The 10,694-nt window shown below is 57.8% G+C and overlaps 1 protein-coding gene across 2 annotated transcripts in view; it reads right to left on the bottom strand.

The window, feature by feature from the left end:
• The window catches only part of SLC8A1 (solute carrier family 8 member A1), a 15,935-nt gene extending 7,653 nt beyond the window's left edge, over positions 1 to 8,282 (bottom strand). Inside the window, exon 1 of one of the 2 annotated variants that reach the window (XM_085311241.1) lies at positions 8,083 to 8,282. The gene's annotated coding sequence lies outside the window, so the exon portion shown is untranslated. Of the gene's footprint in view, positions 1 to 109; positions 3,264 to 8,082 lie in introns of those variants that run through there. The other variant, XM_085311251.1, reaches the window with a different exon arrangement.
• Positions 8,283 to 10,694: the final 2,412 nt, after the last annotated feature.

The following is a 10,694-nucleotide window of genomic DNA, read 5'->3' on the forward strand; positions in this document are numbered from 1 at the left end:
GAGGAGGGAGGGACGGAGGGAGGGATGGAGGGAGCGCACACACACACACCCGCGCGCACACACACACACACACACACACCCGCACACACGCGCGCGCACCCGCACTCACCGCACCGCGCGGGGATGCGCTCAGCCAGCGCCCTCCCTCCGCATCCCCCCGCGGCGCTGCGCGGGCAGGGGCAGAGCCGCCGTCTCCCGGCGCCGTGGCGGTGGCAGCTCCAGCCGCCCTCCTCCTCCTCCTCTTCCTCCTCCTCCTCCTGCCGCTGCTGCAAATTTTACCCGGTTTCCTCCTCGGAGCGAGGGACTTTGAAAGGCAGAGCTGGCTGCGGACCCACCCCCGGCCCGGCCCTGCCTGCCCCCTGCCTGCCCCCAGCCCTGCCTGGCCCCTGCCCCCTGCCTACGCCCGTCCTGCCCGCCGGGGCTCCGGACCCCCGGCTTCCCGGCAGCCCAGCAGGTCGAGCCCGACCCCAGCTGCAGCCTGCCGGGGGGAGGCAGCTCTGGGAGCTGCTGGTGCCCCGCAGCACGGCTCAGGAAGCCCTCGGGGGCTTGGAGGGGGGAAGCCGGCAGGGCTGGTGAGGGCTGCCCTCCTCTGTCTGTCCCCCATGGCCCTGGTGGGGAGGCGGGGGGGGGGCCGGGGCACCACGAGGGGTTCCCGGGTTGGGCTTCAGCTCTGGGGACAGGTCTGCCGTGCGTGCAGGGGTTGTTGAGGGCCCCGTGAGGGCCACACGCAGGTCAGCCCACACCCTTGAGCCTCCCATGCCAGCCCTGATGCTGCTGCCTCCGAGCTCTGCGAGGCTGGCAGTCACCCAGGGACATGCCACCCCTCAGGCTGGCCCAAGTGTCCTTCCTCGGGGCAACTYGCTATCCACCCAGTCTCCGAAGGCCACAGCTGAACAGTCCCTCCACTCCTTCCAGGCTCCAGCAAGGAGCAGATGAACCTGTTGTCCCACCTTCAGGCCAAACTCTGTGGCTTTGGGAACTTAAAATAGGACCAAGGCCAACAAGGCATGCACTGAGCAGTTGCAAGTGCCCCACTACCTTCAGTAGCCCTGTGTGTCCAGGCCCTCTGGTGTAAGGAGACCAGTGGGGACACGGAGCCACATTTCTAGCTCCTGCCCCCTCTTAACACTTCTCCATCTCACCCCATTGCTGTGCCTGTAATTTCTGTTACCGCTGGCAAGATAACGGGACAGAGGTTTCCTGTGGATTTCATTTGTGCTTTTCTTTCCTTTTTTTTTTTTTTTTTTTAAGGGTTTGCATCGCCATTTCCTCAAGCAGAGATAAATTCCTCTGGTTGGGATCTGGTATAAAATGCATATGATGTTCCAAAAGCCTTTCGTAAGGCATCCACAGCTGAGGTGAGCTGAGCAGGGGACATRTATCGGTGGCCTTTGCTTTGGCAGCGGGTGCAAGGTGCTGCACGGGTTTGGTGGCACACAAGCGGTGTGGTCAAACGGCATCTACCTGCTCGCAGCAAACGGCCCCCGCCGCTGCTTCTTGCAGCGCACGCTGCGATCTAATCATTGCAGCAGTAACCAGCGCGAGGCAGATTTTAATTAGCTGTCAGCCGCCAGGTTCTCCCTAAAGCTCCCCGTTGCCCTCAGTTGTGCTGCTGACCTACTTCCCAGCTCCTTCACTCAACGTGGTGCCAAACTGGAGCACCAGGACGTCACCTCCACTGCCCGGGCTGCGGCAAGGGGCAGCGCTTTGCTCCCTCTGCCTTCTCGGCCACGTCTCTCTCTTTGCAACGGCGCAAACGATCACCTGCCGCTGCAAACGCCCTTCCGGCCGCTCGTTAGCGGTCTCGAAATCGTGGAGCTTCTCACGCCGCTGTTAACGAACYGCTCGCTCATTCATTCATTCATGCACACCCACAGGTCTCCCCGGGAGCCACCGAACCGCCCGCGCCCCCCTGCAGATGCTGGAGGAGGCTCCCCCGCGGCGTCTGCCTGCGTACGCCGAGAGCGGAGAGACGACGATTGCTCCCTGCCGAAGGAGGAGACGGGCAAACAAGGCGTTAACGGCGGCGGTGGCGTCGGGAGCACGGGGCCGAGCGGCGCGGGCCAAGCCTCCGCTCCGCACCTGGGGCAAGAGGAGGGAGGCACTCAGCCCTCCGTGTCTGAAGAATCCCCTGTGCGCCCCTGCGGGCGGGACGAGCGGTCAAGGCAAGGGCAGTCCCCCATAGCTCCTCCGTGGGACGCTTTGCTCCGTGCTCCGGAGTTTGCGGGTTCAGATAACGCTGGAGGTGTCACCGGTGAGTCTTTGGGGGTTAGCGCTTGACCGTCGCCATCCCCAGCCTTCCTCGAGTGCCGCGGGAGCTGCTCCGGCAGGGCCTGAGGAGCTGCTTCCRAGTAGCTGGTGCAGTCCGAGTCCTGCTAACCCCAAGGGGGGCTGCACACGTAAAGCTGGCCGCCGGCAGGCTTTGCACGCTGGCCGGCCCGAGCTCTTGGATGCAGAGGGTGTCTCCAAGCTCTGGAAAGCTGAGTGCAAAGACCATACCCCAGGGAGAAAGTGGTGCCCAGCAGGACACTTGTGCGTGTCTGCGAAAAATTGGCAACTTAGGCTTTGCTCTCGCCGTGCCGCTGCGGGAGCCTGCAGAGGTGACGGGAGAAACCACGCGCGTGCCGCTTGCAAGCTTTCCCCCAAGCGCTTGCTCTGTGCTGCATTTCACGCAGGCTTAAACAACAAATCTGCAGCATTAATTGCTGACCGCAGCCTTTAACAGCTGGGGAGAGAGTTTTCCTGGAGGAAGCCAAGTCTCGCAGAGCGCAGCCCGCGCGCGGCAGACGCAGGAGCGCGTTCGCACGGGAAACCACCTGCCGTGCACCTGGGCCGGAGGCCGGATTAGCTGTAGGGGCCGGCTGTGAATTCAGGGAGCTTGGGAAGGGGGAGGACTGCCTGCATTTTGCAAACGTCTTGCATGCAGAACCAGCCAGCACCCTTTCCCCGTAGCATTCAGCTCCAGAATCTCGTTTTTCTTTTGGAAAAACCTGCTTTCTGGTCATCAGGGTTACATAGAAGAGCTTCAGCACGTGCCCAGAATATCTTGAGCACCTGACGCCAGTGTAAGGGGCGCGCTGGGTGCGAGCTCTCTCCCTGCTCGGCCCAAAGGAGTGGAAACGCAAAAGCCTTCTCACAGCCGTCACTCGTCTCAACAGCGGCGCACGTWACCACCGGCGTCTCACGCCCGTGCCTGCCCCACGGGCCAAAACCAGCTCCTGGAAAACGAAGGAGCAGATGTCCCCGGCTTAGCCGCCAGTCCCCGCGGCATCCTTTCCCTCCCAGACTACCCAGCTTTGCTTCSCCCCTCCAAAACCGCAGAATCTCGGAGGGAGAAACGCGGAGGCGACGTCAACCGAGGCGCGTTTCCCGGGGACAGCCACAGCGCGGGTGGGCTCTGCCGCCCCGAGCCCGGTGCCCCCGGCCGCGAACGACAGGGGCTCCCCGCCTCGCTCGCAGACCCAGCTATTTGGGAGCAGTTTTCGCTGCTTGCACCTCCCAAGATGTACAAACCGGTGATGGTCGCCTTCTCCGAACTGCGCCGCCAGGCAGCACCGGGGCAGCGGCCAGTGCTGCGTGTCCTGGGCTCGATAAGCACCGTCCCGCACGCAGAGAAAATTTAAACAAGAAAGAAGAGAAACAGAAGAAAACCGGCCGTAACTTCCGGATTGATGTATTTTTTCTGAGAAGGATTTTTGAGAAATGAAACTGTATTGTCCGTGAGACTGGATTTTCTTTTCACCTTTCCCATGCCGTCGTGCACGGGCCTGTTCCCATCCCCGAAGTTCAAACGGAGCCTGTTTGAAAGCCACCCTAACCCAGGTGGCGTCTTCGCAGCTCCCTGGGTTGTTTGCTGCGTCGTGACCCCTACCTAGCYGCGTGGCATTCCTGATATCTGTGCCAGGGCTGTTAACAGCACTGACACTTTGTTTGCCATCAGTAGACTTCAGAGTTAACAGCTACACTTGGACTGAAGATGCTCCTCTGCCACCTGTCTCATGGTTCAAAAACCCCCCGTTGCTTATGAAAATCTTCCGCTCTCCTGGGGGCCGTCCCCCGTGTCCAGCAAAGCGGGGCTGGGAGGCTGAATCTCCGGGTTTGTATGCGCAGGAGGGACGTGTGTGTGTCTGTGTGTGCGCACAGATGTTTCCTCCTGCAGATTGTGCAAGCGCTGGCTTCTTCCCCCTTGCATTTCGGCTCGCTCAGATGACCTCGTGCTCTTGTGSGAGCGCTCCTGTCTCTTCCGGGGGTGGGACGGTTTCCAGTGCATAGCTCTGAGTCCAGGAACGCAGCCCGCATGGGGGCTGGAGACCGAGGAAACGCGACGGAGCGGGGGCTTGGGCAGCTCGCTCTGCTCTGCGAGGGTGGGGGGCACAGTGGCAGCAGGAGGGCATGGCCGTGGGGGTAAAAGCAAAGATCCAGCAGTCGAACCAGTCCACTAGGATGTCTGAAGCCCCATGTCTGGTGGAGTACCAGGGTCTTAGCAAAGCTGATGGGAATATGGGCTTTTCTCCTTCGTTCAGCTCTTATCCTAGGCACCAAGAAAGCTCTGCCCCCCCTTCTGCAGCCGAAGGACCTCTACCCAGCAATGTGGTATTCCTGTATGCATGCCAGAGCTGTTAACAGTACTGGCATCTTTTTGCYGTCAGTAGACTTCAGAGTTAACAGCTGCATTTTGATGAGCATTGGCACCAGGAAGGCAGGCAACAACTGTGGAGCCACCAAATGGGGAGAGATAAGAGAAGGGAGAGGTCGAGGAGACATGATCCAAGAGGAAAAATCATAGGAATGTGGACTGACAAGTCAAAAGGAGACCTGCAGCCTCATAAACCTGAAAGAGCATCTGAAAATCTGACCGTACCACCGCTCTGTCAGGACAGCAGCATAAGGAGCGGCAGCGCACTGCCTACAGCAAAGCGACAGCAACGTCCACGCGGGTGGCTAACCCTGACCGATGGCCACAGGAGATCCATAAGAAGCCAACGATGTGAGAAGCTATCAGAGCCTGGAGATAATAAAGAGAAGAGTAACGTGTATGGAGCTAGCCATCGCTGACCAGCAGGACAAAATTACCAATGCAACCTGCTGGTAGTACCAAATAAGTTTAAAAAGTCAGCAAATCTGGGGCCGGTGGGGAAAGAGTCACTGGGGGTGGATGGTTTGTCCAGCAGGAGACAAGCGTGAAGAAGAAGTGGAGCTCGTCTTGTTCCACGATTTTCCTTCCTTTGCATGCTCCAAGGTGCCTTTCATGATAACCAGACTGGCTGTTACAGAGGCAAATGTTCAAATTGGGTATGTTTTTGTCAACGGGGACAGAAAACATCTAGAAATCACGAGCAGTGGTGTAGCTCGAAACACTTATCAGCTTGCCCAGTTTCGTAGAGTTCCTCAAGGTCTGGGCATCAAAGCCAGCTTAAAAATAGACTGCCTGGCTATTTTTAAGGTGCGAACGCTGAAGTCAGACATCCCCTCATCACTAAGGGCCCAAAATTTTCTCGAGCCCTTCCACGGAGGCCCATCTGCAGACCTCTTAGCGCACTGAGGCATTTGCCAGGCACGCAGGAGGCCAGGTGGACATCTGGGCAGATTGGCCCAGCCTTGATAAATGCAAGGACTCTCACCGATGCAGGGTCTTCGAGTGGAGCTTGGGCGCTTTCAAAAGGTGTGTCCGGAGTGTCTATAAAGAAACCATCTGATTTTCCCAAAGTGCTAATATTCTGCAGTAAATCTGACCCAGTGTTTGCTCGCTGAGCACATAACCTGTTGCCTGCTGGGTGGATTTTGCAATGTAGCCAGAGAGGACAACGAGGGCATCTCTCGCAGCCGCCCATTTGTCCCTTTACGGTATTTAGCCCAGGAAGGAGCATTCCCAAGAAGATCTGGAAGTCCTGCTAGAAGATTTCCTCTCAAGTTTTGGCACAGCTATGTCTTTGGAAAAGCACGCAGGGAAGAATTGCGGGGCCCGAATTGCGGCTCGCAGCCGAAAGCCAGCAGAGCGGGCAGCGGGGCAAACATCGGGACCATCCGTAGGGACGGGGATCTCCTCTCCGAGCCAAAGCCGGGGCAATCCAGGGTAGCCATGCTGCTCCCGTGCTGGGCACTTACACTGGCTGGGAGATGCTTTCCAAGAGCCGCGCTCCACCAACCGGGCTAAATCCGGAGGTCAGCTTGCGATAGCAGCCGACGAGCCGGAGGGGCTTAACATTTAATGTGCTTTAAAGGACCAGATGGARTAAGTTATTTTCCCATTTTCCCTGCTAATTCCCTGCTTTTGCTTAGATAAGCGGGGAAAGAAAAACCAAGCCAAACAGTCGGAAAGGAAGGACAAGTCCGTGGAAGAGCAGGAACCGGCAGGTGGTGGTGGCACAGGGGCTCAGCGGGCAGCCGCGGGACAAAACCGCCCGTGCCGAGCCCCGAAGCCCCGGGAGGCCGCGGGTGGGAAGAGGGCTCCGCACCCCGCTCAGCTCGGCGTGGTCCCTGGGGACTCCGAAGGAGCCGAGCACCGAAGCTCCCGGCCAGGCGGGGGAAGATCTCTTCCCAAGCAGGGGCAGAAGAAGACCTGGGGCGTTCGTGGTCTTTGGCTACTTCCAGACCGGGTCGATAGCCGTGGCTAAAGCAGGCGGAGCGCGAGCCGGGGCGGTCCGGGGCGCTCGGCCGCCCGCCGGACCCCGACCCGGCCGCGGTGCCCCCGGGCGGGTTCCCGGCGGGGAGCGCCCGGCTCTCCCCTCCTCGCGTCCCCGGGAAAGGCCCCGCTGGCGCGCTCTCGAGCCGGAAACCTGCATTTTTCTGCCAGCGACGTCAGCGTTCAGCGTCGCAGGGATTTGGGAAGGCTCCTAAAAACAAACATCCCAAGCGCGGGAGGAAGTTCAGCGTTGAACGTAAAAGAAATCCAAATATGCTGAAGTGTGGAAACCAAAGCAACTGCGGCTTCGCCCTGCAGTAACCCCAGGCAATAACGACACGATTACGTCTGGACCACGGTGACGCTCGGAGCCCTCGGCAGGAATAACCTGAGTTTCGAGGGCCTCGGGAGTTAACGGCGCTTTCGCTCTGGTTTTCCCGCCAGGAAAGGGAAGCGCGTGGGCTCGCTGGGAGGGCAGAGCGGAGGCAGCCGCGGGGAAAAAGCCTTTCCTCTCCCGGCGGGCTCGCAGCACCCGGGCCCGCGGGGACGCCGCCGGCCCGCGCCGCCGCCTCGGCCCCCTCCAAACCGCCCTGCGGCGCAGCGGGGGGAGCAGCCCGCAGTTTCGGCCRCGCTGCCGACGGGATTTTTGGTCTTCCCCACGCAATTTCGCTTCCCCTGCTCTACCGCTTTTTTTTTWATTATTTTTTTTTTTTTGGGGGGGGGGGAGGAAGGTGTCTCCCAGCTTATTAACCCACCTGGAAAAGGAGCAAACTTTAGCCAAGACRTCGCAGGGGGAGCGCGAACGCCGAAACGCAGRCGGGCTCCTACCCGCAACGCTGCTCCGCGGCTTGTAAGGAAAACGGGACTCGAGGCCAAGCCGCGAAACCCTCTCGGCATCCTGTTTAACAGAAACGCCGCCGCGGAGGAAGCTTTTTTTCATTCCTCCCCCCCCCCCTTTTTTTTTCCTTTTTTTTTTTTTTTGGCCGGCGCCCAGCTCGCGGCGCGCGGAGGGAAGCCGGCCGCGGCAGCAGCGCGCAGCTGGTTTCGCTGGGGCCGCCTTTCGCGGCGGCGGTCCGAAAAACGGCCGGAGCAAAGGAAAAAAAAACAAAAGAAAGAAAGAAAAAGGAAAAAGACAAAAGGGAGGCAATCGACCTCCGATCTGCGGAGCGGCGCTGAGGAACGGCCGCCGGGCGCCCGGAGGAGCAGCAGGCGCTTGCAGCGGGCTCTTCCCCGCAGCCGGCCGCGCTGAAACGGGACGCGCTGCTCGAAACGAAAGCAGGACCGACGGCAGCAGAGAGGGGAAAAAAAAAAAAAAAACCCAAAACTCTTTTTTTCCCCCGGCAGAGCTGCTGCGGGCCCCGTGCCTCCCGCAGCCGCAGCTTTGCGGGTCTGCCCGGGACGACGGTCCGGGCGAGAAGCTCGGCGCCCCCGAGAAAACGCTCGCGCCGCCTCGCACTTACCCTGGGCGAGTGGCTGCAGCCGGGGGCAGAGCGGGAGGGAAGAGCAGCCCCGCTCCGGCTGCGCCTCTGCGTTCACCATGAGGAAAGGAGCCGGGGCGCTTGTCCTTTAAGTGTCTCTAAGGATGGTTTGCATAGCTGGATCGCAGCTTATCTGTGCTTTTCTGCTTTCGCTTCCATACATGGATCTGTTCCCAACAGTAACTTCAAGCTGTCGAAAAGAAGCTATCTGGCAGCTTGCGGCTTCATTCGACACATAAATGAGCGAAAATAAATAAATAACAATCTTTTCTGCCGACTCCCCCCCTCCCCGCCGCCCCAGCACCTCTGAACCCCTTTCCTTTCTTCTTCCCTTCCCCAGATTAACGTCTTGCTATTTTATCCTGAAGGAATCCTTAAGTGGGGCTAATAGAAACGACCAAAGTGGATTTCTCTCCTTCTCCCTCTCCTTCAGGCTCACATCATTTTATTCCCAGAAATACTTTTTTTTTCCCTTTCTTCCTTGGTTTACTTTGCTTTGCTTATAGGTCAGGGTTTTGTATGTTTGTTCCTTGGAAGCATTTCAATGCAGTATACATCATGTCTGCAGCGAGGGAAGGTTAAGAGTCAAATTTTTGGAGCAAGAGCGGCTATAGGAGAGCCACGTGACGGCTCCCAGATTAGCAGCAGTAGCAGGAGTAAGCATTCCTCCGATATTACAGTAGCCACCATGGGACGTGCTGGCAACACTGACGAGGGGAAGCTGCAGTTTGGAAGCTCCTTGCAGATGTAGTTTTGCATAAATCACTCCTCGTTCTCCTTCCTACCTCTCCATCCTTCCCAGGTTTCAGTTCCAGAAAGGGAAACTAGCCACATGATTAACCTTAACTCTGCCCTTCGTTATCTCTGCGAGTGTTCAGGCTACAGCAGAAGGGCAAGACTGAGTATATGTCATTATTATTGCATGCTGAAGTGACAGCCGGGAGTGAGGAAGTTATCAGGGACCTAACTGCTTGCTTCAAACCGGGCTCCCCGGGCGAAAGAGGTGGGTGAAAGACATCTTTGGGCCTTTTCCTAAACAGCTGTTGAACGCTCGGCAGAGGRAAGTTGAGGGCTCACCAGCTCCACTGCTACAATTAACGACACACTATGTTCTGACACTTTTACGTTACCAATCACCCATTTAGAGAGGCCACTTCAAATGCCTGTTCAGCTCCTGCTCGTTGGTGTCTCAGAGGTCTGGCGGAGGACGTAGCTCCAGCAGCTACCTCAYGTCCCAGACGCACACCTAGCCTGGCCGCTGGGCCGGTGGGAACGAATGGGAGGAGGGAAAGCCCTCCTACGAATCTGTCCTGGGATTTCTTCAACCCTGCAAGAGCAGGATTCAGGCTCCTCCTAGGAGGGTGCCTGGATGGGAACACATGCCGGCGTTGACTGYCGGACAGGTTTGGTGATTCAGGAGGTCACTTCCAGCCCTGTAGTCTAGCACAAGTGAGACCTCAATCCAGCAAAACACTTAAACATCTGCTTAAGCACCTTTAAGTACATGAATAGTACTTTCGACTTTCCTGGGGTTATTCCTGTGGTTACAGTTCTGTGCTTTACTGTGTGGTCCAGAGAGGGGCACGGAGCAGCCATAACATGGCTTGAAAAAGAGAGGAGATTTGGTGCTGAGCACATGAATATGTCTGCAATTCACAGGTCTCTTGGCTTCCACACGTTGCTCCTGGGAAGGGTATCAAAGCAGGCTTACAAAAACAAGGCTATCAGCTTCAATTCATTGCATGAGTGTCCTGCTCTCTGCGAAGGAAACGTTGAAAACCACAGGTGTACCTAACTGAAGAAAAACATACAGGAGGTTTTAGGTGTTCGAGTATATCATGATAATGCTGCATGCAGCGTTTTGATAACCGCAAGGCCGAGGGAGGAGGCTGCTTGCTAGCTTTGATCTGCCCTTCTGCACAGCCGCTGCATGTCACCCTCCCGGCCAAGTGACACCACCCCCGTTGAACTCGGCCCTTACTACAGACTGGCCAAAGAGCTTCTCATATTTTCCACTGAGAGTTTTTCCATTTGTCCCATCCCATCCCTGCAGGGAGAGGTGAAGCTTGTGTCAGKGCATGTGGGTGATAAGGTGAAAGGCATTTTCCTAAGGCAAAAGGAAAAATAGAGGGAGAACATCTGGCTGATCTGACAGTTGGACATGTGGAGGACATCAGCAGCAATGCTTTGCACATGGTCAAACAGATCTGCAGGAGAGCTGGTGGGAAGGACACCTTGTAGGTCTCTCATCCAACCTCCTGCTGTCCCACCAAACCTGAGCCCCCAGATGGGGACCCCATGCCAACTCCTATCTCCAGGCTGCTAACCATCCCAAGGAAAAATCCTTCCAGCTGGTAGCAGGCTCTGCCCATCACCTCTGCATGTGTCCTTTGCTCCTATGGAGGAGAGTTGGGCTCTGTGGTCTTTGAACCTGTCCATCAAGTAGCTGCAGGCTGCCATTAAATTGCCAGGCAGATGGATTTGGGGTGGCCCAGCCACACGCACTGCCGTGAGCACCATCACACTTGGCATTTGCAGGCACAGGACGGCCTGGCACCGTGTCCCCGGCCCCAGGAGGCCGTTCCTTGCACTAT

This window comes from Rhea americana, unplaced genomic scaffold (genome assembly GCF_003343005.1).
Source record: "Rhea americana isolate MKP2758 unplaced genomic scaffold, rheAme1 scaffold_109, whole genome shotgun sequence".
NCBI classification, from domain to species: Eukaryota; Metazoa; Chordata; class Aves; order Rheiformes; family Rheidae; genus Rhea; species Rhea americana.